Source organism: Taudactylus pleione, unplaced genomic scaffold (genome assembly GCF_031769625.1).
Source record: "Taudactylus pleione unplaced genomic scaffold, aTauple2 ptg000279l, whole genome shotgun sequence".
In the NCBI taxonomy this organism is placed as follows: domain Eukaryota; kingdom Metazoa; phylum Chordata; class Amphibia; order Anura; family Myobatrachidae; genus Taudactylus; species Taudactylus pleione.
The window spans coordinates 2,393,113-2,419,444 of record NW_028284681.1 but is presented as its reverse complement, the minus strand read 5'-3'; the positions used below and the strand labels follow the sequence as shown (position 1 = coordinate 2,419,444).

Sequence of the window (26,332 nt, the reverse complement as noted above, 5' to 3'; positions counted from 1 at the left end):
TTTAGGGTACTTTGGGGTTTCTGAATTCAAAAATTAAAATAGTTTTTCCTAATTGGCTCTAGTTCTTGAGATAATGGATAGTTACCCTCAAGTAATAGGGATTGTGTGTATATGGGAATATAGCAGAACATTCTTGAAGGTGAGAAACGCAAATATTCTAGGTTTTCACTCTGCGATCATTGAAGAATATTCCCCCTCCGTATATAAGAGATCGGCCACCCAACCAGCAGTCAGTTGACAGTTGTCTATTGTTCTTTTCTTGTTTCTCATCCGTGTAAAAAACCAATGTCATATTCGCAATCAGCACTATAAAGTTACCCCAAAATTTCTGTAAAATGATTGCCAATAAAATTAGTATTGAACAGTGTAATAAATAAGAACTTGAAAATCCTATACCCCATGTCTGCAGTCCAAGAATAGAAGTGATGGTGGAAATACAAGCCTGCCTTTTCCTGTTCCTTGTAGCACAAATAGCAGTACATAAAGGAAGAGAAATGTATATATTTTCATTAGAAATCAATAAAATAGCTTTTATTCTAAAATAGCAATCTTTCCATCAATTAATAATTTTAAGCAAACATATAAAGAATTTGGCAATGCAGTGTTCTCCTGTTCCAGACTTTCCTTTCTCCTTGCAGAAGGTAGATACAGCCCTGTAATCATGCTGAATAACTGCTGAGGTGGATCTTAAGCTGGCCACACACTAGACCAACTTACATCCAACCAGCCAACTTGTTGATTGGTTGGAATGAAAATCTGGTAACGGATGGGAGTAACTGATGATCAGCAATTTGCTCCTAAATGCAAGAAAACAGATGAAAATGGTCATTCAGACAAGTTTGTTAAATGTTTGATCTAAACTATTTGTTCAAACAACATGTTTTGTCCATTTTACGGCGTTTGGGAGCAAATTGCTGATTGTCATTTGCTTTCATTCCTTACCAGATTTTCATTCCAACCAATCAACTAGTTGGCTGGTTGGACAGATAATCTTTAGATGTGTGGCCAGCTTAAGGGTTGGGTACGGGATGCTGGGATCCTGGTGGTCAGAATCTCGACAGATTTAGGATACCAACACCTGTCGGTCAGTATATAACCCTCCCCCTCTCCCTAGCCCTAACCCTCCCTCTCCACTGCCTAAACTTAACCTCCTCCCCTGGTGCCTGAACTTAACCTTCCCCCTGAACCCTAAACCTAACCCTCCCCCCTATTTGCTTAACCCAAACCCTCCCCCTAGTGCCTAACCCCAGTATTTACTGTCGGGATGCTGGCATTGGCATTCGAAGCGCCGGCATCCCTTCTGTCGGTATTATGACGGCATCCGGGTTCTAACACTGCTTTCCAAAACACATAAGATGTCTTAATAAAAATTGCTATTCAACTAATGACTGTTAGTTCAGTGGTTTTCAACTGCAATCCTCAAGTTCCCCCAGGTCATAATTTCTGTATTTCTTTAATCATGCACAGGTGAGTTAATCTATTTTGTTGAATCAGTAATTAACCCATCTGTGTCCACAGACAGAAACATTGGAAATATAACCTTGAGGTTTGGAGTTCAAAAACCACTGTTTTAGGTAATTGTTGTATTGGCTTTAATCACAAACAATAAGAATAGACTAATTTCATTGTGAGCTGTGGTCATTGATGGTAAATTGTCATCAACCTCACCAAATCAATTTAGTGCATAATCTACAAATTCAGGTTTTTGCATATTAAGAAATTAAGATGTAATACAGTATTTTAGTCCATCACTGCAGATAACCACCACCTCCACCTTAGCAAAGGAATCTCTGGGACAAATGAGCTGAACAACTGATCTTCATGGGTAGAGTTGCTAAAGGTTTTAAAAATAAAAAATGATGGTTCACCCAGATTAGTTGGATTTTATGCCAGGTTAATATTCATAGGTGACATGCTCACTTGCAGATCTCTTACAAGGAGGAGTGCTCTTCAGTGATTGGGTCATTGGATACTGCTAAAGCATTTGACTCTGTGGAGTGGCCCTTCCTGTGGGAGGTTATGCACCAGTTTGGGTTTGGTCCTGTTTTTATGAAATGGGTACAGTTGTTAGATGATAATTTTAGCACTAGGGTTTCGGTAAATTAATTTATTTCCCTATCCTTTTCCTTGTCCTGTGGCACAAGACAGCCTCTATCCCCAAGCTTTTTTGCTCTGTCTAATGAGCCATTGGCCTGTATTCTTCGAGCTCATCCAGATATTGCAGGCTTGCAAGTGGCAGGTAGGGTGGATAAAGTGGCTCCCTACGCTGATGAACCTTTACTATTTCTGTCTGATTATGTGTCTGCTATGCCTGCAGTCCTTCAAGTTATTGATCAGTTTGGTGTATATTCTGGTCTTAAAATAAACTGGGACAAACCCTTTGTTCTTGCCCTCAGACAACAATGCCCTGCTGTCCCCCTTATATCACTCTCCCTGCGGTGGACATCTGGCTGGCCAACTCCCCGAAGGACTATATAGCCCTCAACATAGAACCGTTATTTACATACTTAAAAGATAAAGGGGCAGATGTACTAAGATCTGGAAAGTGATGAATTGGAGAGTGATAAACTACCAACCAATCCGCTCCTAACTGTCATTTTTCAAACACAGCCTGTAAAGTGACAGTTAGGAGCTGATTGGTTGGTACTTTATCTATCTCCACTTTATCACTTTTCAAGGCTTACTACATCTCCCCGATAGTGAGTTGCCCATCCCTCACATCTAGTACTGTTCTGCCTAGTTTGTCAATTACTTGCTCTGTGTTGTTCCAAAGATAGCGATAAAGAATAATCAGCTCCTAACTGTAATTTCTCAAACACAGCCTGTAACATGACAGTTAGGAGCAAAGGGCAGGATGTACTAAATAGAAAATGCAGAAAAAAAAACAGTTTTACTGCATTTTCCATGTGTACTATTGTGTAGCTGCTGGGGCTCCAACGTGGTGGGTAATGCCAGCTTTTGCTGGCATTGCACTATAGAAGCCTATGGGCTTCTACCACATCGTGCTGGTATGAGGGATCTGATCGGATCCCTCCCAGCATGCCCCACAGCTGCCGCGTCACTCTGTGCATATGCAGATGGACTCCCGGGTCATAAACCCTGAAGTCCACGGCGCAGCGCTGATCGCAAAACTGTCCTTTGCGGTACTGATCTCGTATGTTAGTACATATGCGATCAATAGGGATGTGATGTCTGGCGGGATGTACCGCACAATTTTAGTACATCCCGCCCTAAGTGGCTGGTAGTTTATCACTCTCTAATTTATCACTTTTAGAGCTTAGTACATTGGGATGTAGTTATCAGCCTGGCCGTCGGTCTGAATCCTGATGCTGAAAGTCCGACACAGGACTTAAGATAGGCATTGAAACAGGGCAAGCTCCAGGGTTCAGAGCACCCTGTGCCAGCTCTACAAAGTGAGTGGCCTAATTACCATATGCCATGCCCCCTATGTGACGTTATTTGGAGGTGTGCCCGCATGGCACGCCTCCAAATAACATCAGGCTGGGGGGAGCCTCACTAGCTGGGCTTCCTCCAGCTCTCTCCCGTCACTGAATAGTTGCTGCGCACATGCGCGCAGCATCCATTCAGACTCCGGGGTCCGGCACTGCCGCACAGATGCGGCGGTGGGGGTCTGAAACCTCCTGATATCACCACCTGTGGACCACTTTGGCCCACAGGTGGAACAGCGGGACAGTACTGTCCCACTGAAATAGGGATGTTAGGGAGGGGTGCGCCCTCTATGGGTGGCGCCCCTGTTCGACCGCACTGGTCGAACACGCCCAGAGCCGGCCCTGCGTCAAAATACCAATGCCTATCTTAATCCAGATGCCGGAATCTAGAAGGACACCAACCCGAACGAGGTAAGTCCGGGGTTCCCTTGGCTGTTAGCCGCGGGGGTTGGGAGTGTTAGGTTTAGGCAGCGTAGAAGGGTTAGGGTTAGGTTTTGGGAGGGGAGGTTAGTGTTAGGTGCCCCTAGGGGGGGCTAGGCTTAGGCACCACTGGGGGGGGGTTAGAGTTAAGCACTAAGGGGGGAGGGTTAGGTTTAGGCATGAAGGGGGGAGGGTTAGGTTTAGGCATGAAGGGAGAAGACTTCGGTATAGGCACTAACGGGAAGGGTTAGTGTGTGGGGTAGGGAGGGTTAGGCTACAAGAAGGAAGGGTTAGGAGGAGGAGGGGGAAGGGTAAGTATACTTACCCGACCCCTGTCGGGCTGCCAACCATCAGGATGCGGCTGTCTGTATTTTGACAGAAGGCATCCCGACAGCCGGCATTACATACCGATTCCAGTACATCACCCCCAAAACCTGTTCATGGAGCAAGCACCTCCTCACAATTACTGGCAGAAATAACTTGATAAAGATGATGGTGCAACCGAAATGTTTTACAGCATTCCACCATTTTTCATTCTGCTTTCTTGTTTAAGAGGCTTAATAGTCTCCTATCCTCGCTGATCTGGGTGAACCACCATTTTCGTATTCAATTGAATGTTTTAACTAGAATCAGAACTTTTGGTGGACTGGCATTTTAGAGTCTATTATGATGCGGCACAACTAGCGTATCTACGTCTATGGCTTCAGGACACCTCTCATGATGCCCTGCATGTTCTGTTAGTTGCTCATTTTTCCTGACCATAGGGCCTGATTCAGAGACGAACGCTCTGACCAGAGCGCTCGCCCTGAATCAGTGCCCTCCTCCATGAAAATGAAGCGGCCTCCTGGCCGCTCGCATAGCTGTGGGTGACCACCCACAGCATATGCGAGCGTCCATGATGATGGTCGCGATGGTCTTGACCATCACGACCGTCGGGCTTGCGACGGAGACCCTGCGGTAGGGTCTCGCTGCCGCAAGCCCTGTAGTGATTTTGGCTCTATCAGAGCCAAAATCATTCCCACTGACATCACTAGTGATGTCAGTGGGGCCGGCTTCAGATGGTAGGCATTCCCATGGGAATGCCTCCATCTGGCAGGCACGCCCCCGGCACGCCCACCAAAGGGGGTGTGCTGTCAATCAACATCGACAGCACGCCCCCTTTAGTGCGAGACCCGGAGCGATGGAGAGCCCGTCGCTCGCCGGGTCTCGCACATGCGCACGACGGAGATCCCTCCATCGTGCGCATGCGCAGTGGGGGAACATCGACCCACTTGCAAGCGTCCTGCGCTCGCGAGCGGGTCTGAATGACCCCCATACTCCATTACATGTATTATTGGCAGGGGCCTCCTTTGCTACCGCAAGCCATTAAGGTATGGAGGCTGGTGTCTGACATTTTCCAATATACTGGGCTGGACCCGGACACATCCTTATGCAGTTATCAGCTACAATTATTATTATCGTTTATTTATATGGCGCCACAAGTGTTCCACAGCGCCTTACATAGTACATAACCAAAAAAGTGACTTACAGTACAATACAATACAATGCAGGACAAGGCCATGGATAATATACATTGATACATTGGTGGCCATCACAGAGCATAAGCAACCAAATGTTAGGTCTCCTAGTGGTGGGTAAGAAGTAGATGAAAATAAAGTAAGGAGAAGCACAAGAGGGTAGAGGGTCCTGCTCGCAAGAGCTTAAATTCTCAAGGGGAGGGGCAGACATACAGGCATGATACAGATGGGGAAGATAGGGAGGAGGGAGCATGTAGCAGCAAGTTAGGATGAGAGCTGGAAAGCATTGTTGAAGTAGTGAGTCTTGAGAGCTTGTTTGAAGGGTTGTAGGGAGGCGGAGAGTCTGATGGGGAGAGGGAGAGAGTTCCAAAGGTGGGGAGCAGCATGGGCAAAGTCTTGGAGGCGGGAGTGGGAGGAAGTAATCAGTTGGCAGGAGAGGCGGCGTGCATTTGTCGAACGAAGAGGGCGGACAGGAGAGTGAAGGGAGATGATATCAGAGATGTGAATGGGAGAGGAGTGTGTAAGTGCTTTGTTAGCGGGTGTGAAAACCTTGAATTGGGTTCTGAAGGGGAAGGGGAGCCATTGGAGGGCTTGTAAGAGAGGGGAGGCAGATGTAGAGTGTTTGGAGAGATGAGTCGAGCGGCAGCATTGAGGACATACTGGTGAGGAGAGAGATGGGAGTTGGGGAGGCCAGATAGGAGGAGGTTACAGTTATCCAATCTGGAGATGACTAGTGAGTTTATTAGGGTCTTAGTAGCATCCTGGGTGAGAAAGGGTCTGATCCTGGAAATATTTTTGAGGTGGAAATGACAGGACTGTGAGAGGTTCTGGATATGTGGCTTGAAGGAGAGGGATGAGTCCAGGGTAACTCCAAGATAGCGCACTTTAGGGCTAGAGGAGATAGTTGTGCCATCAATTGATAAAGAAATAGTGGGAAGTGAGGTTATGTGGGAGGGTGGGAAGATGATCATCTCTGTCTTAGACATATTAAGTTTAAGAAATCACTGGGACATCCAGGAAGAGATAGCAGAGAGACAGTTGGAGATACGAGTGTGGAGAGAGGGAGAGATTTCAGGGGAGGAAAGGTAGATCTGAGTATCATCAGCATAGAGATGATAAATGAGGTCAAAAGAGCTGATGAGTTCACCTAGAGAGGACGTATAGGGGGAGAAAGTTGTCCAAGAAAAGAACCTTGGGGAACACCTGCTGTGAGAGGATGTGGGGGGGAAGATAAGCCATGAGAGGAGACAGAGAAGGATCGGTCAGAGAGGTAAGACAGCCAGGAGAGAGCGGTGTCATGTAGACCAAGGGAGTGAAGGATTTGCAGCAGGAGAGGGTGGTCCACAGTGTCAAAAGCAGCAGAAAGGTCAAGGAGAATGAGCAAAGAGTAGTGGCCTTTGGATTTGGCAGCAAGGAGGTCGTTGCTGACTTTAGTGAGGGCAGTTTCAGTGGAGTGGAGAGAATGGAAACCAGACTGAAAGGGGTCAAGGAGGCAGTGGGAGCAAAGAAAGGTGGTAAGGCGGTTGTAAACAATACGCTCAAGGAGTTTGGATGCTTAAGGGAGATAAAAGAGATGGGTAGTTGGCGAGAGTGTTAGGATCAAGGGTAGGTTTTTGAGAATGGGAAAGACAAAAGCATGTTTGAATGAAGAAGGAACAGTGCCAGAAGCGAAGGAGAGATTGAGGAGGTTGGCAAGATGGGAACAGGCACAAGGACAGAGGTAGCAGAGGAGACGTGAAGTGATAGGGTCAAGTGAGGAGGTGAAAGGGGGGGGGACTGGATTAGGGCCATGACTTCCACTCCCCATTCAGGGAAGAAGGATGTCAGTGTAGGTAAAATGGAAGGGGAGGGATGATCCGGGAAAGGAGGAGGTGTAGTGCTGGGGGACTGGTGGGAAATGATATCCTGACATATGGAGTAAATTTTAGATGTAAAGTAGGTAGCAAAGTCAAGGGCAGAGAGCAAGGAGGGAAGGCGAGGAGGGGGTGGGCAGAGGAGTGAGTTGGGGATTTGAGGATTGGGAGGAAATGAGGTGCTTGAAATATGACTGTTTAGAGAGGGAAAGGGCAGCACTGTATGATGAGAGCATAAATTTGAAATGGAGAAAATCTGCCTTAGAGCGTGACCTTCTCCACTGTTGCTCGGCGGTTCATGAACACTTTTGCATATATCTGGTGCATTTGGAATTGGCTTCTCTGCAGACAGGTTTGAGGGGGTCAATCTCACCACTCTGATTCTTCTTTCCTCAAATCCTTTACTCAGTTAAGGGATGCCTATTATTTACCTGCTACTTATTTTTGGTACTTACAATTTAGGCATGCTTTATCTGCTCAGTTCCCAGCTGGGTCTCCTAATATATTACCCCCTCTGAAGACATTCTTATTCCTTTATACAGTCACCCCATTATGGTGATAGTTTACCCTCATCTTAAACTGAAGGGGAAGGCAGATTAATGCCGCATATCCACTAGCTGAGAAAAATTAGTTATTGAATGATAATGATATCGTTATCGTTCAATCGCTCATTAATCATGCAGCAATCGTGCAGAAAAATGTCGGCAGCGACCAGCGATGCGCATTCCCGCTGGTCGTTGTCATCGCCCGAACATGACATGTCAGGTTGAGCATTATTATTATTATTACATTTTATTTATAGGGCGCCACAAGAGGTCCGCAGCGCTGTACATACAGTAAAGGGTACACAGAACATTACATTACAATACAGTAACCAACTTATAAACAGAGCACAAGTAACAATTAGCAACACAATTCTCCATACACAATACAGCTGGGAAGGTGAAGGCTGTCATAGAAGTGCTAGAGAAGAAGGCTGTGAGACAGTGGGGAGGAGGACCCTGCTCCTAGGAGCTTACAATCTAGGGGAGAGGGGAGACTGACAGATGACATGAGGCAAGAGTGTGTAGAGGGGGACCTGAGTGCAGGAAGTAGGCGAGGTAGAGATGGCTGAGGCAGGAGGGACAGAGACTTGGTGACATGGTTATGTGTTGGAAGGGTACGCTTTGATGAACAGGTGGGTTTTCAGTGCACGTTTGAAGCTCCGCAAGGTCGGGGAGAGCCTAATCAAGCGAGGGAGCTCATTCCAGTGAAGGGGGGCTGCATGAGCAAAATATTGGATACGTGCATGAGATGAAGTAACCGGGGTGGAGGAGAGGTAACAGTCATTGGCAGACCAAAGTGAGCAGGAGGGAGTATGTAAGGAGATGAGGTTTGAGATGTAGGGAGCAGTAGAGTTAGAGAGGGCCTTGTATGTGAAGGTGAGGAGTTTGAAGAGGATTCTGTAGGGGAATGGGAGCCAGCACAGGTTTTGGCAGAGGGGAGCAACAGAAGTGGAATGGCGGGAAGGGAAGATAAGTCTAGCTGCCGCATTGAGAACAGACTGGAAGGGAGCAAGATGGCAACGTGGGAGGCCAGTAAGGAGAAGGTTGCGGTAGTCAAGCCGAGAAATGATTAGTGAATGAATAATCAGTTTGGTAGCATTCTGGGAGAGGAAAGGCCTAATACAAGCGATGTTGCGTAGCTGGAGCCGACAGGATTGAGCCAGAGATTGAATGTGTGGTGTGAAGGAGAGGGTGGAGTCAAGGGTGACACCCAAGCAGCGAAGTTGGGGGACAGGGGAGATGATTGTGTTATCAACAGTGATAGCGAGATTTGTTGGAGTGGAGACTCTATTAGGCAGAAAGATGATGAGTTCTGGTTACCTGAGAGAGGACAGAAGGGGAGAGTTCAGGAGAGGAGAGGTATAGTTGTGTGTCATCGGCATAGAGGTGGTATTGGAGGCCAAAGGAGCTGAGTTCTCCTAGTTTAGAAGTGTACAGGGAGAAGAGCAGTGGGCCCAGGACAGAACCCTGTGGGACACCAATGGGAAGGGTGGAAGGGGGGGAGGTGGAGCCGGAGGAGGACACAGAGAAGGAGCGGTTGGTGAGGTAAGAAGAGAACCAGGCATGGACGGTGTTAGAGATGCCAAAAGTCTGAATGGTGCGAAGGAGGAGAGTATGATCCACGGTGTCAAAGGCTGCAGAGAGGTCCAGGAGGATGAGCAGAGAGAAGTGGCCCCTGGATTTGGCTGCAAGAAGGTCATTGGTGACTTTGGCCAGGGCAGTTTCAGTGGAGTGACGTTGGCGAAAGCCAGATTGGAGAGGATCAAGGATGGAGTTGTCATAGAGATAGCTGGTGATGCGGCTGTAGACAAGCCGTGCAAGTAGTTTGGAGGGAGAAGAGAAATGGGGCGGTAATTGGCAGGTGAGGATGGGTAGAGGTTGGGTTTTTTAAGAATAGGTGTGACAAGAGCATGTTTGAACGATGAGGAAAAGATGCCGGTTCAAGAGAGATAAGTTGAAAAGGTGAGCAAGGTGGGAGCAGGCTGTGGAGGAGAGGGAGCGTAGAAGGCGAGAAGGGAGGGGGTCAAGGGGGCAGGTGGAGGGGGGAGAGGACAAGATGAGGGAGTGGACCTCATCACCCGTGGTGGGGCTGAAGGAGCACAAGATGGGGTGGCCGGGAGGTGCGGATGGTGGGGTTGCAGCAGGGAGATTGGAGGATATACTGTGACGAATCGCCTCAATTTTGGAAGAGAAGAAGGAGGCAAAGTCAAATGCAGTGAGGGAGGATGGAAGTGCTGGAGGTGGGGGGCGGAGGAGAGTGTTGAAAGTACCAAAGAGGCGGCGGGGATTGGAGGACTGAGAGGAGATGAGCGACTGGAAGAAGGATTGCTTGGCGAGGGAGAGGGCCGAGCTGTAGGAAGAGAGGACAAACTTGAAGTGATGGAAGTCCGCCAAAGAGCGAGATTTCCTCCAGAGGTTCTCGGCTGTGTGCGAGCATTTTTGGAGAAACCAGGTCAGTTTGGAGTGCCAGGGCTGGGGTTTGGACTGACGGAGGGGGACAGAGGAGGAGGGGGCAACGGAGTCAAGTGCAGAAATGAGACAGGACAGCATGGTCGAGAGATTCAAGATTGCGTCTGGTGATGGTGGCTTTGGGTGAGGGGAGGAGTGGAGGACTTGAGAGAGTGAAGGAGAGTAGATGGTGGTCAGAGAGGGGGAAGGGAGAGTTGGAGAAGTCAGAGAGAGCACACAGATGGGTGAAGACGAGGTCAAGGGAGTGGCGGAGGCATTGGGTAGCAGCGGAGAGCCATTGAGAAAGTCCAAAGGAGGAGGAGAGGGCAAGAAGATTGGTGGATGCAGGATTTGTGATGTCAATAGGGATGTTAAAGTCACCAAGGATTATAGAGGGGAGGTCAGCAGAGAGGAAGTGGGGAATCCAGGCGGCAAAGTTGTCAAGGAATTGGGTGGGGGAGCCTGGGGGACGGTAGATGACTGCAACACAGAGATGAATGGGGTAGAAGAGGCGGATAGAGTGGACCTCAAAGGTGGAGAAAGAAAGGGAGGGCTCAGGTGGGATAATGCGAAAGGTGCAGTTGGGGGATAAGAGGATGCCAACTCCACCACCTTGGCGGTTGTCAGGTCTGACAGAGTGGTTGAGTGGTTGAAGGAGAGGCCCCCATAGGAGAACGCAGCAGGGGAGGCGGTGTCAGAGGAGGAGAGCCAGGTTTTAGTGATAGCGAGAAGATTTAAAGAGTGGGAAATAAAGAGGTCGTGGATAGCGGGCAGTTTATTGCAGACGGATCTGGTATTCCAGAGGGCACAGGAAAATGGGAGGGAGGGGACGGGGGATATGTGGATGAGATTGTCTGGGTTGTGTGTGAGAGGGTGTGGGCTAGATCTAAGGGGAAGATGTAAGCCGGTGGAGATGGTTGGTATGGGGCAGGGGCGAGGCGGCATGGTGGCTGACACAGGGTTGAGGGAGAGCAAAGGCTGACAAGTGAGCAAATAGGTGGTACTGTAGGCAGGGAAGCACAACAGAGGATGCAGATATAGAGGGGAGGTAGACAATTAGGCAGTGAGGTAGTGGAAGAGAGTAGGTAAGTAGTGCAGGAGAAATAAAAGTCAAATGAATAATAGTAAATAATACACTGGTAAGAAGTACATTTAGACAAGGCAATCATGTGTATATAAGGCAAATGACATTGTTTGGGATGTGCATTCAGATGTGTTTCAGAAACAGAAATTTCAATGCTTGAAGCTGCAGCTAAGGGGAAAGGTTTTGCAGTGTCCAAACCAGGGAGATCAGTGTAAAGAGTGCAGGTTATGCAGACTGCAGGAGGTAGTTTGATGTTTATGTTGACTCACTGAATAGCTTGAGTGTAGTCCGTGTTTTGCTGGCTTGTAGTTTGGTTTCCTTTGGTTTAACGCTGGTATAACGCTAATTTTGATTTTAAATGCTTAGTACACTTGAGATCTAAACACTTCAGCATCTAAACGGCCTAGCAGCCTGCTCTGAACTGAATATATAAGGCTACAAACATGTGCATCCTGATTTATCCCCACCCCCTAGCAAACAACCCTCCACCCTCAGCAGAAGGTGCTAATTAAATCTGTGCATGGTGAGGTCAGTATATCACTCTAATTCCATGTAATTTAAAAAACATACTACAATTTTAAAACAACTTACAGCAACTAATATTACCTATGCAATGTAATTGCTGTTATGCTATGAAACATAGATCAGTTGCATATGAAGGAAGTAGTCAGTGGTCAGTTTACCTATGCAATGTAATGGGATGAGGGATGAGATGTAATGGGATGAGCATGTCCGGGATGAGGGAGGGTGCCTGCACTGAACGACATATTGTTTAGTGTTGGCACTTCACACTATAATTAATGACTGAACGATAACAATATCATTATTGTTCAGTCTATCATCGTCAGTTAGTGGATATGCACCTTAATGCCTCCTGGGGGATGATGCCTGAGATACAGCGCTTGAGTTTCCTCATTTATCCCCAACTTCAGTTAGGTTTCAGCAGATTCAACTGTTTGAAATGTGGGGGTCGCTCCTCAGACATTTGTTCTAAATGCCAAATCAATGCTACTACCTTCTGGCATATTCTGTGGGAATGCCATGTAGTCACTGCTTTTTCGGATAAAGTCCTGCGAGTTTTCTCTCATACTGGTATCCCTGGTTACACCGGAGATGTGTTACTTGGGTACATTGGATGACAATAGTATAGACAAATACAGCAGGCATATATAATTAATTTGTATAACTTAGATAAAATGTGTATAGCCCGTTCATGGACGGCATCTACGGGGCCTGCATTCAATGATTGGTTGTCCCTGGTTTGTGTTACTGTCTAACACGAGCGATATGTATATATTGCCCGCAAGGCAGAGTCAAAGTTTTTGAATGTATCTGGAGCAGGTGGCTAGAATCTAGGTACACTCATTCTCCTGCGGGGAATGATGACCATAGTGTTTAATGTGTGTAGTCATTTGTTCTCTCTTAACACTATATTATATTATATTATATTATAGTTTGCGGTATTATCATAATTTTTATCATACTATATTGTATGTATGGACCACTTCTTCGGTTGTATACTATTTAAGTACAGTTGGAGTGCTTAATTTATTAAGAACATTTAGTTTAATTTAATTAATTAATTGTTTATACTTATTTTTATTTATTATTTATTTTTAGATTTATTTTTTCAATTAATATATTGCCTTATTGTGATATTATAATCAACTATTATTCTGTTACTTGTTATTTTTATTCAATTGTTTATATATTTTATTGCTAATTAGAATGCATTAATTATATATTTTTATGTGTACCAGCGCGGTATTGTATTTCTATTTCTTTTATGTGTGTTGTGGGGTTGCAGTTTTTTCCCCTTTTACTCTCTACTGCTACAGGTCAATTGTGAAGTACAAGTGTGATTATTTGAGTGCTGCGGCTTTTTCTATTCTATTTTTTCAGTTGGAGTGCTTCGTCATGTAGATGGAGGGTTGTATGCTGTACAGTACAGTACAGCATATTCTTCATATATTATTCCCATTTATTTATTATATATATATATCTGGTGGTCATATACCATTACCATATCTGGTGGTCATATACCATTATTAGCTCTCACTGGGACCAAGTATGGAACCTGATTTCTTGGATCACAGGTCTGTCTCTGTCATGGGATGCTGCTGTAGTGCTCGTGAGTGCCCATGTCCAATTTGCTAGTGGACATCAAGACAGACTAGTGGTCCATATTTGTAATGCTACCAAATCACTGATAGCTAAGAACTGAAAATCTCCTGTTGCACCATCAGTGGTGGCCCTTAGGATTCGGGTTCGTTTTTGGTCTCTATGTAATATATCCCAAGCTTACAAAATTAGCCAGAAAGGACACTTTCATGAAATCTGGTCTCCATGGTATCAATTTCAATCCTCTCCTTTTCCTGGTCTCTGCTAGTCTCATTTCCTTCCCTCCTTTTCCTTTCTTTACCTTTTATTTCCCCCCTTCTGTTTCTGTCTTTTTATGTTTTACTTTCTTTGTGTGCCCCGTTTCAATTGTCAGTATATATTTTAGATGTCATATGATGAGGATGTACCAATTCTTTTGTTTGTTTTGTATATTTGGCAATAAAAAATAAAATATTGTTTTTAAAATAAAATAAATAATAATAGTTAGACTGAACAACACTACTCAGAAACAACTGATCCCTAATCTTTCTTGGTCATCTTGAAGCTACCGTATAATCTTATTTGAAACTCCTGTAGAAAGTTTTCTAGCACTAGACATATTAGAAGTAAAAAAAAACCTCTGCTGGAACTAGAGTAAATTGAAAATGCTATGCTTGATTACCTAATTGATCTGATAAACCAAATCATACTCTTCAGTTAAAAATTAAAACATTTTTTTATATACGTATATTTTTATTGAAGCATGAAGGTACAACACACCAAAAGGAAAAAAAGAAAATAATAGGGTACAACACACCAAAAAGGAAAAAAAGAAAATAATTGTATAGTAACAATATCCATATAGAAAAAAGGATACAAGGATATGAAGAAATCATATAACAAACGTAAAATAGAACCAATACTCAATACCACTGCTGAACAAAGCATAGTTAAATAGCAGCTATCTTGCTGTGTTCCATATGTTTAATGTAGATAAAAATATATAAAAGAAAAAAGAAGCACAGTGTCACACCCATCAACCTAACCAGCACTGGCACTTCTGCCTAGGCTATATTGGAAAAATTACTGGGACAAAGGGATCATATTTCATGTTTCCGTGACCAGATAGAAACTGCTGGATTCCCATGCCAGTAATTACCGAATTTGGGGCCTGATTCAGCATGGATCACAATTGCAACCGCGTACGCAGATTGGTCGATTATTATTATACTTTATTTATATGGCACCACAAGTGTTTCGCAGTGCCTTACATAGTACATAGAACTAATAAGTGAACAAGAAACAAGTAACTTACAGTACATTACAGTGCAGGACAAGGACACGATTTATATACATTGCTGCAACAGCGATTAAAGCACTCACAATAAGCAGCCAGGAGTTGGAAGTCACGTGTTAGTTGCCCTTATGGGGAGTAAAGAGTAGAAGAAAATGTAAAGAGAAGCACATGAGGGAAGAGGTCCCTGCTCGTGAGAGCTTACATTCTAAAGGGATGGTGCATACTGCGCATGCACCGGTGTGCATGCGCAAGTTAGCATTGCGATTGCACTGCTGTCACGTACGCAGAAAGAAAGCCATCGCAGAGTGAGTGACAGGACATCAGCGATTGGGGGTGGTAACGGGGGAGTAATCGGAGAAACGCAGGTGTGCCAGTCCGTTGAACGCCGTTTCCTGGGAGTGCATAAATTAGCCACTGTGACCACATACTTGATTGAGTACTCACTGCATGCAATGAGAGTTACAGTGTCTGAGACAGGTCATACTTGCTGTAAATCTGTGGGGGGGGGGGTGATGTTATCTCCTGTGACCGATGTTTACGCAGGCCTGCAAGGTCTTACGGATGTGATAAAGCGGTAGTGGGCGTCCCAAATTCATAATATACTATATAAAATATTGCACACAGCAGAGCACCAAAATCATAATGTACCTCTTAACACTTCCGCAAATTCATAATAAGTCACACAGCTGTGCCACAAATTCATTATAAGCCATTCGGTCATGAATTATGCCATTCTTTTTTTTTTGTGGACTCAATAGTGCCCTCCAGTGGTCGGCGCCCTTAGGCGGCTGCCTAGAACTGCCTAATGGTAGCACCGGCCCTGCCCGTGGAGCAGAAGGGCATGTCTCCCCACCAAATAGCATTACTCTGCCTGGGAGAAGAAGAGAGGGTGATTCAATTGGGGAGTTTGTGAAGATGGTTAATCTGATAAGCAGAAACTCTTGTTAAGGTAGTGCACCGCATGGCGGCTAGGTCATTTATTATTTTGTTCCTATATGCTGACAATAAAGCACCATTTGTATCATTTAACCAGAAAGTTGCATGTGGACCCTTATCTTGCACCTAGATATAGATACTGCACCACTGACCCCTCTACTGATCTAAATTACCCCAGTATATCACTATATACTTTATATGTATGGGCAGCACAGATGGTCTAATGGTTAGCGTTACTGCCTCACAGCACTGAGGTCATGGGTTCAATTCCCACCACGGCCCTAACTGCGGAGTTTGTATATTATCCCTGTGCTTGAGTGGGTTTCCTCTGGGTTCTCCGGTTTCCTCCCAGCAAAAATTAACCCGTGTGTGTGTGTGTGTGTGCGTGCGTTAGGGAATTTAGATTGTAAGCTCCACTGGGGCAGGGACTGATGTGAATGGTCAAATGTTCTCTGTAAAGCGCTGCGGAATATGTGTGCGCTACATAAATAACTGGTACTAATAATGTGACAAACCAGGATTGGGTGAGCAAATCACAAGGCCGGAAGCAAGATGGCGGCGCCCATGCCAAACGGAACGGAAGCACTGTGACCACCCACAGCTTTAGCGAGTCGCCAGGTGATTGTCGCGATGGTCCCGACCATCGCGAACATCAGGGCTTGCGACGAGACCCTTGTGACAGGGTCTCGTCTGCCACATGCCCTCAGTGAGCTTCCGGCTCTAATAGTTGGGCCGCCCACAAACGGCAGGCGTTCCTTCGGGAACGCCTCTGTTTGTGTAGCCACCCCCCGACCCGCCTACAAAACGGGGCGAGCTGTCGATCAACATCAACAGCCGCCCCTTTTGTAGTAAGTCGGCTCTGGCACACGCATGCGCATTGGGGGACCATCGACCTGCTTGCGAGCGCTGTGCGCTCGTGAGCGGGTCTGAATCAGGCCCTAAGTCCCATGCCATCATTTGGCTGATACAAGTAACTTCGTAATATCTGAGGGAGAAAATGGTGCAGTCCCAGCCAACATTCTGAGGACATCCTAGCCCAAATTTGTCATATTAAGATGGAGTTGTTTGTGGTTCCAAATAAAGTTACAAAACAAGGGTTGGAGGTAGGGATGTACATAAAATATCAATTTATCGAAGCTATCAGTATTTCGACCTGATATATTTTTTAAGGTATGGCACACTCAATGTATCGCATGAATCGATTCTGTCATGATGGTATCTTTCCCAGCCTGTAAACTGCATGTGCAAGGACTAATTTGTCAGAATTACAGTATAGAAAGTATAGCATTACCTATGATTTGCTTATTGACATCAACAGCCACTCACTATTTACTTGTATGCAGTGAAACAATGGTTTAATCATTTGTGCTGGGAAAAACCTGTGCAGCTCATTGCACTAAATGAGAGAGGTAGCTGGACATTTTGGAACTGTGCATGCACAGAATATCGAGAACATAAAATATCAATATTTTTTCCATTATTACTGCTCTTATTCAATTTGCATGTGCCAATAATGTATTGATTTGTATAATCAATACGGGACCTACAATTGTCCATCCTTACTTGGAGGGAATGAGTTGACCAAAGCAGACACTGCAACTGCCAATGTCTGGAAAAGATACAATATTCTGGGAAGAATATTCATTTTCTTCTCCCTAGAGATGGCCACCGGAGATCTCTTGGAAAGATCAATCTTTAAGGGAAGATTTACTAAATATCAGATTTTCAAAGCTGTCGATGATTGTCAAACAATATATAGAACCTAGTCAAAGCGCACACCAGAAGCTGTGTACTGTCACAAACCATGCTAGAGACCTCCGTCCTAAACCCCTGCATCTTCCCATACGTCTGTGCCATCGCTGCCCGCTGAGTCGTCGGCCTGCTGTTCCAGTAATCTCCGAAGCGGGGCCTCCGCTTGTGGATCATCTGCAGCTTCCCCACTGTTGCCTGTGTCCCTCTGCTGCAGATCCATGCGCACACGACACGCCAGTATACAAGTTTCCGAGAACATGGGCGCAGCCATCTTGGGCCAGGTCAGGTGATACTCGTGCATCCAGTCAGCAGCCGTCTCAAGTTGCTTCAGCCAATCCGCTTCAGCCTGATGGTATAAAAGACCTTCCTGTAACACATGCTGGTTGCCAGTGCAACAATGTCCATTGCTGCTGCATGACCTATTGTTCCTGAGCTCCCGTTGTGATACCTATGCTTCCTAGCATATCAAGGCTGATTCTCAGATCTTACCTATGTTCCTGAGTTCCCTGTGTGTTACCAGCATTACTCCAGTCCGGAGTCATATTCCAAGTTCTTCAAGTTCATTCCATGTTACTCCAGCCCGGAGTCATATTCCAAGTTCTTTCAGTTCATTCCACGTTACTCCAGTCCAGAGTCATATTCCAAGTTCTTCAAGTTCATTCCACGTTACTCCAGTCCAGAGTCAAATTCCAAGTTCTACAAGTTCAATCCTCGTTACTCCAGTCCGGTGTCAAATTCCAAGTTCTACAAGTTCAATCCTCGTTACTCCAGTCCGGAGTCAAATTCCAAGTTCTACAAGTTCAATCCTCGTTGCTCCAGTCCGGAGTCAAATTCTAATTCCTCAATTTCATTCAGTTCCAAGTCTACAGTTTCTTCCTACAGTTCCTTTTCCAAGTCCAGTGACAATTCAGAGACTTTTGTTTTACAGTTTTATTCAGTATTTTCTAGTTGCGTTATCTCTGCACAGAGGACTATATTATACATCTTACATCACAGTCTCCTCTATGACTGTATGAGCAGAAACTACATTAAAAACCATCCAGTTTCAGCCTACCTTTTGGTTCAGGTGTCTCTGTCTTACAACCCAGTTCAAGTACACAACTCCAAGTTCACCAGTCCGTGACTTGTACACCACATATTATCAATATTGGCAAAACAATTTTTTTTTTCCAGCCGATAATATTAATCACACTATAACATCATGCAGGCATCAATCCCAGATCTAATATCGATCCAGATCCTTCAATCGTGCATGCCTAATCAGACATATCCAAGAGACATAGAGCCTGATTCATAGGTGGTCACAGTGTCGATGCTGCATGCAAGAGGCCGATGTTTTCAGTCTGCACATGCGTCTGAGTGGAATTGTTCTTGCGTCCCGATGGTTATTGCTGGGAGTTGCAGAACAAATTTGAACACAGAGAGGCAATCTCAGTGTGGGTTTCTGGGGGGGAGGGATAACGGGGTGGTTAGCCAGATAGCCAGAGGGGCGTGTCGCGGTTAGCGACTGTGTCTAAAGCTGCAGTGACTGACATAGACGGCCATTTTCAGATGGAGATTCTATGCCTCCATAGGGCTGGTGCAGTCTATAGTGGTGCGACTGGTGTGCAGTCGATGGTGCGTACTAATGCGCACAGTGGTGTGTTAGTGCGAGAGTCAGTGGGCATATCTGTATGAATTCCATCGGCTGTGGCATTAGCATAAAGACGCATTTGTACTGCAGCAAGAAACGCAGTTGCGGCTGCAGTAACGTATACCTCTAAATCAAGCCCATAATGCTTTATTCAGTGGGTCAGATCTTGATCTATTTGATGGAGCAGTGGGGGGTAGTTGGCTTTATTTATATAGCTGGTTATAAGGCTTAGTGACATTACTGCCTAAGTAATTCAAAGAATATGTTTTCTATTGGAAATCAATTAAAGGTACTGTTTAATTACCAGTGAGTGCAAATGCACCCCTTTGCCAGTCAGTATAGGCCTTATAATTAACATGTTTTTTTTTTACTTTACACTACCCCAGCGCTGAGGTTTGGCGTTGAAGGATGGGAAAGGCGGTGGAGGGAAAGGGGCATTATGCTTAATTTAAAAAAAAATTAATGCAAACGACATTATTCACAAGTCACTAATTTTAAGATAAAATTCAGCAGAATAGAGAAAAACAGTAATTCTGGGGTTATATACAACCACACTATGGGCGGGATGTACGAAGGTAAAAATGTGGCCAAAATTCTGAACCATATGTACCAAGCTCAGGAATGCAATACATTCCGGAGCTTGAACACAATAGAAGCCTATGTGCTTCTTTCTGCAATTTGCCCTGAAGGAGATCCAATCGGAACACTCCCAGCACCCACAGCAGCGCAGAGGGACTTCTGGGTCATAAACCCGGTAGTCCCTCGATCGGAAAGGACAGTTCTTATTGGGGGAGCTGTCCTTTGCAATTACAAATGCATAATAAACGATATGTACGTGATAATTGGTGGAATGTACTGCATTGCGAATACGATGCTTGGTACATCCCGCCCTATATACCTTCCCAGCAAACTACTCCTTGCCACATCAAACATGGCTGCCCCAGTTCATGTTCTAGGATTATGTTTTCTCCAAAGTTAATTAAAATATATTAGAGGCCCACAGTATTACTCCTCCACTTGACTGTATAATGTCCCAATTTCCAGTCATCATGGAATTGGAAATAAATTCATTTTCGAAATTCTTTGTACAGTACATTTTTCTAAACAACAATGAGCAGCATGACAAGTAAAAGGAAAAAAATTGTGTACCAATTAAAAATGATCTGGTGTGGCAAGCAGAGTGATCCGTTGTGTCCTCATAGGTGCCAGAGTGAACATCAAAGAAAGTCCTGTGTAACTGGATCTGGTATTGGTGGTGGAAGAGAGGTAAGGAGACATGGGGAAAGTATGTTCACAGAACCATTACATCATCCGCTCGCTAGGCGTGTGTTCGCATGTAGCCTGCCGATGTTTGCAATCTGCTCATGTGTATAAGACGCAGTGCACGTGCGCAAACTAGTCCATGCGATCATAAAGCGTTCGCACCCTGTACACAGATGCCCCACTAAAATGAGTGACAGGACGTGCCGTTTGTGGGGTGGTGACGGGTTGGTCGATGGAAACAGGGGTGTGGTGGTGCGAACGCAGGCGTGTCTGAGCGTCTGAATGCCGTTTCAGGGGCGTGCATAATTAAGACGCAGCGTCAGCATATACATCACATGGCTGAATTAAACACAGCCGCACTCACAGTGCTTGCGGTAGGGTATGGTCAGCCACAAGTGCTGCGTAAGGGTCCGATGTTACCGATTGTTTAATACATTTCCTGGCGATGACGTATATTACTAAGGGAAAGTGGGCATCTTGTGTCAGGCTGGTGGGCGTCTAAATACATACCGCAATTGCACAGCAAGACATAGTGGACATGCTAATGTCTTGCTAGCAATTGCGGGATTTGCATACTCAGGCTGCTTACGGCTATGTGCGAACGCAGCCTAGCGAACGGGTCTGAATCAGGCCCCTAGTTTTCCTACTGCACCAGATTTTAGTGCCTGGCGACGAGATTTTACAGGGAGGAGCAGATCAGCCCCAGCAGAGATTATTGCGGTGGGCATTTCCTGCAGTGATCGCAATTTTAAAAATTGATCGGATCCTGTAGGACCTGCTGGTGTTGCGGCGGCGGCGTCTCCTTGACCAATCACCGTGCAGCACCTCCCCCAGCCAATCACCACGCGGCGTCTAGTAAGCCAATCACCAAGCGGCGTCACCCCTGCTAATCTTCTTCTCCACGGTACCTGTTTGCACTGCATCCATCGGGCAAGTGTATTGTTGGTGGTGCCGGGCCCATCTAGTAGCTGGCGCTTCTTCAGCAAGTTGAGCTTTGTGTACGAAGGAGACAGGGACGGTGGACACTGCAGAGAGGAGGGAGCTGCAACAGTGACCTGGCCGGGGGCACCCAGCAAAAGCAAGGAAGTAACCACTACCCAATGTGCTGTGTAACAGTTGCATAACACAATTTTAATCCTGTAATTTTTTTTTTTTGAGGGAGGGGGGGGGTGGTCTAGCTCCTACACTTTCGCCCTGGCTCCTAGATTTTAGAAAAATTCGTCGAGCCCTGCCCTATAGGCTAACACCATCTAAATATGGCGTTAGCTAGGGGGACCAAGCATTGAAAAACTAAGCTTTGGTTCCTTATTTAATTGTATGGTTCCATATTTAACACCTGTTATGGTTGTATTATATTGCCCCTATTATAAAAAAAAGCAGTGCTGCACTTATTAACAGTCTGTTACTTTTGCCAAAAATGCCCCACTATGGCCCTCATTCACAGACGTTCGGTAGCATCAGTACGCTCGTTGCGTTCCGATGTTGTGAAACCACGCATGCGCCGGTGTTACACTGCGCATGTGCGTACGGCAGATTGCAAGCTTTTTTTGTCTCGTTCGTCAAATTGCGAACAGGAAGTGACATGTCAAATGTGATTGACAGAACAGGCCGTTTTTGGGCGTTGACGGGGGTGGAGATGGAAAAACGCAGGCGTGGCGAGGCGTTTTTGGGGCGTACATAAATTATCTGATGCGAACGTCAAATGTGTTCGTACCAAGTCATACGTCACTGGCTGATCCTCTTTCTGTTCAAATTGCTCGCACAGCTTGGGGTGTGGATTACTCGACCACAATGGCGATGGGCTTGTCCTCCGGTCCGGGCCTCCTCGATGTTTCATCGATTTATCACGGCTTGTCAGAAAAACAATCAACTTTGAATTGCAAACCAGCTTGTAATGTGTTTTGAAAAGAGTTTTTTTGGTTAGCACAAAACCGTACGCAGGTGAAAATCTCAGCTGCTAATTTCAGGATTACACAATCAATTAGCGTACATTTTTAGGAATGTTCTTTACAGTTTTTTGGGGGTTTTGTGATATTGTAACAATAATGTCATCATGTTTGTGTGTATTTTACCATTTTGCTTTGGCCTGGAGAATTTGCCTCCTTTTTTTAATTTCAAAGTATTCCTTAAAGAACCCTTTTTTTTTAAACCCTGTTTTTTTTTTTTTGGATTGCATTTTTGGCTTGTGGGCCAGGATAAACTCTAAACCATTTTTAAAATAATGTCACAATACAATGGAGAACATTTGTCAAATTTTTAATTTCATACACACATTTTTTAAGATTTCTGGTGCATTTGGCAAATACAGTTTTTGGGCAGTGTTAGGCAATAATAACTGAAATAATTATGACAAACATATTACCAGTGTTGGCAAACTTAAACAAACACATTAAAAACAATTCACAAGAAAGGAGAGGGAAGTTTTGGCCCTAAAGGAATATGGGGCAAGCACAGAAGGAGTGTGGGAAAAGTAGCCAGTGCTGTCATCGTTTTTTTCCCCGTTTGGCTGGGGTAGGGTGGGCGCCAGACCGGGTCCGGGATGTCCTCTGGCTGGCCTGTCCAGAGGCAGATGTTGTGGCCTCTGGACTAGGCACAGGGCTAGGCACATTTGGAGGAATGGCTGTTGTTGGGCCAGAGGTGGAGGATCCTGATGTTCCGGCAGGAAGGGAGGTCGGCTCCACCATGTGCTGGCGAACAAGCTGCTCCAGGGCATTGGCTATTCTGATGTTGGCCCTGGTATTTTCAGCCAGGGCCTGACCAATGGTCACGTTGGCCGCAGCATATTGCTCCAGGGCCTCAGCCACCCGTAGCAGACCTGCGTCCATCCTCTGCAGAATCTCCGTATCGTAATCCGATTTAAAATTGAGTTCTGTGAGGAGGGACACTGCTTGCGAGGGGGATTGCCCTGGACTGGCTTCTGCAGGGTCCTCAGCCGGATGTACTGGTTCCTCCCCTGCAGAGCCAGCAGAAATTCTGCGGCCAAGGCTCCCCTCTGGAGCAGACTCATCCGCCTGTGTCTCTGTGAGAAAAAAGAGAAAAGAGTCACATTAGAATCTACATATTGTCTCAAAAACATTTCAGAGTTGGTTACATCACAACATTTACCTGGGACAACATGAGGAGCCGCAAAGTCTGGCATGTCCGTATCCATGTTGGACACGCCAAACACCTCCACAGCCTGCACACACCCCTGTGCCAGCTCTTCCAAATCAGTCAGCTCCAATGACACAGGGGTGGGACCCCCACCTGTCCCCCTTGCATGCCTAGCCCTGTCAGCCATTTTTTGCTTCAGGCGATATTTGAAGTCTTGCCATCTGTGGGTGAAAAAGTTGGCATTATTCCTGCATTATTTGGCCCTGTATCCTCTTTTTTGATTTTATTTGGTTTAACTTACCTGAGTTTGACATCCCGGGCTAGACGGACAAAATCACCCACCCTATTGACAGCACTGGCTATCTCCTCCCACATTCTCCACTTCTGGCTTACACCCATATTCCTGTCTGCCTGTGGCAGGATGTCCACACACTTCTGAATCAAAATCTCCATCTCCTTTCTTGTGAATTGTGGCTGCCTTTTCTTTTTGCCAGTTTTGGCCGGAATACTGGGCCCAGCAGCCTCTTCCATGTCATCCTCAACACCTATTTACATAAAATTTTTGGCAATTTAGATGTCAATCTTTCACTCTATTCTGGTTCTAAATAATACTTGAAGAGAAATGAGGGAAATACTTACCGGCCGCCTCTTGGCCATTGTTTGGCTGGTCTGTAGCCATTTTGCTTGTTAAAACTTGAACTACACCAGACCGTTTGTTTTTACCGTGACGTATTTATACATGCGTCCTTATTTATTTGACCGCATCATTGATTGTGCGTTCCTATGATCCGTCCTTAATTTGAGCGGGAAACGAAACACTATTTATGGCTTTTGGCGACTCGAGTCGAGGTGGCGGGTGTTGTTTGTTGGAGGTTGCGTGGTTCGGAGTGTATTGTTGGAGGGAGTAGTGTTTGGAGGAGGTTTTTTGGAGTGTGTTCGAGGTGTTTTTATTTTATCAACTTTCCGTTCGCATTTTTTGGTGTGGTTATTTTATTTGTGGTGTATTTTTTGTGTAAGTTTTTTCCCGTCATCCTTGTGTAAATTATGGATCTACAAAATTGTTTTTTTGGGTCAAAAAATAATATTTTTTTTTTTGGTTGTAGGTTTTTTTTGGCTGTGCCCCAACGACGTTTTTGATCTGTGACTTATTTATTGTGTATTGGTAAGTTTTGATTTTAACTTGATTTTAAAATGTTCATGTATTGTTCTTCACATATTTTGGACTCATTAAGGTTTTTGTTAGGGTTTTTGGGGATGTTAAAAATGCGAACCATTTAGCGCAATTTTGTAGGCTTTATTCCCCTTGTAAAAATGCGAACCATTTTGCGCACTTTTGTAGGCTTTATTCCCCTTGTAAAAATGCAAATCATTTAGCGCACTTTTGTAGGCTTTATTCCCCTTGTAAAAATGCGAACCATTTAGCGCACTTTTGTAGGCTTTATTCCCCTTGTAAAAATGCAAACCATTTAGCGCACTTTTGTAGGCTTTATTCCCCTTGTAAAAATGCGAATCATTTAGCGCACTTTTGTAGGCTTTATTCCCCTTGTAAAAAATGCGAACCATTTAGCGCACTTTTGTAGGCTTTATTCCCCTTGTAAAAATGCAAACCATTTAGCGCACTTTTGTAGGCTTTATTCCCCTTGTAAAAATGCGAACCATTTAGCGTTCAAATTTTTGGTTGCTTTTTTTTGGGCAAATTGTGGAAGTCCTCTCAATGTAGGTTTACTATTATTCGAAATGTGTGCTCCCCCCCTTTATTTTGGCCCATTTTCTAAAATCACAAGATTACAAAATGGCCACCCCAAATTCTAAACTTTTTTTGTATTTTGAAATGTAGGTTTTTGAAATCATGACAATACCCCGGCATGTAAGCATCTTTGGATTTTAACGAAAAGATAAGTATTTTTTTGACATTTTTTTGGGCAACATACCTTAACTACATTACTTACCATTTCAGGTTGATGTTGGTCGTATTATTGTGGCCATGCTGCCGGAAGCTGACCAACCTCAATCTCGTCCCAGGCGTAGGCATCGTAGGCATGCAAGGCCCCAGATATATAGAACACGTGTCACCCTTTTTGGAATGCCCGATGATGAGGTGTTAAGGCGCTACTGTCTTCTGCCCCAAATCATCATAGACACTCTCTCATTAATAGAAAATTGACAGTCCTACAGTAATACCACCACTTACGCAATTAATGGCAGTGTTACATTTCTGTGCCTCAGGATCCTTTCAAACCACGGTGGGAATAGTTGCGGGAATCTCCCAATCCTCCTTTTCAAGGATCCTGAGGGCAGTGATGGAGGCCCTTTTCAAGCACCTCCATCATTTTATTAAAATGCCTTTGGATATGGGTTCCCTTAGTGTGGCGAAGTCCAATTTTTACCAAATAGCTGGCTTCCCACACATCATAGGGGTTGTGGATGGTACTCACATACCACTTCAGCCTCCAGCACGGCTGGAGGCCATTTTCCGGAACCAAAAACACTATCACTCACTGAATGTAATGGTGGTATGTGATGCCTCCCTCCAGATCCTGTCCCTGAATGCAAAATTACCCGGGAGTGCACATGACTCATTCGTCATCCGGCAATCAGGGATTTGGCATAAATGAAACAACCTACAAGCTGGTGATGCGTGGCTTCTGGGTAAGTGGAGACCTTTTTTAGATACCAATGCAAAGCTTGATACACAGTGATCCTGATTTTGTAACTTCTTTTTCACAGGAGACAGTGGCTACCCTTGCACGCCCTGGCTGCTCACTCCTTATTTGGCTCCCACACCAGGGCCACAAAGTGAGTATAATTCTGCACTTACAGCTACCAGGCAAGTGGTGGAGCGCTGTATCAGCCTTTTAAAAGGCCGATTCAGATGCCTCCACCGCTCTGGTGGCGAACTCATGTATTTGCTGGATATGGTTTCGAAAATTGTGGTCCTGTGT

General features: G+C 45.2%; 1 long non-coding RNA gene across 2 annotated transcripts in view; it reads left to right on the top strand.

Moving 5' to 3' along the window:
* LOC148512642 (uncharacterized) overlaps nucleotides 1–26,332 on the top strand; it is a 92,651-nt gene that overhangs the window by 31,405 nt on the left and 34,914 nt on the right. Inside the window, exon 1 of one of the 2 annotated variants that reach the window (XR_015880183.1) lies at nucleotides 20,235–20,300. The exons of the other annotated variant lie outside the window; for it this stretch is intronic. This is a non-coding gene — a long non-coding RNA (uncharacterized LOC148512642). Of the gene's footprint in view, nucleotides 1–20,234; nucleotides 20,301–26,332 lie in introns of those variants that run through there. 2 annotated transcript variants of the gene reach the window in all.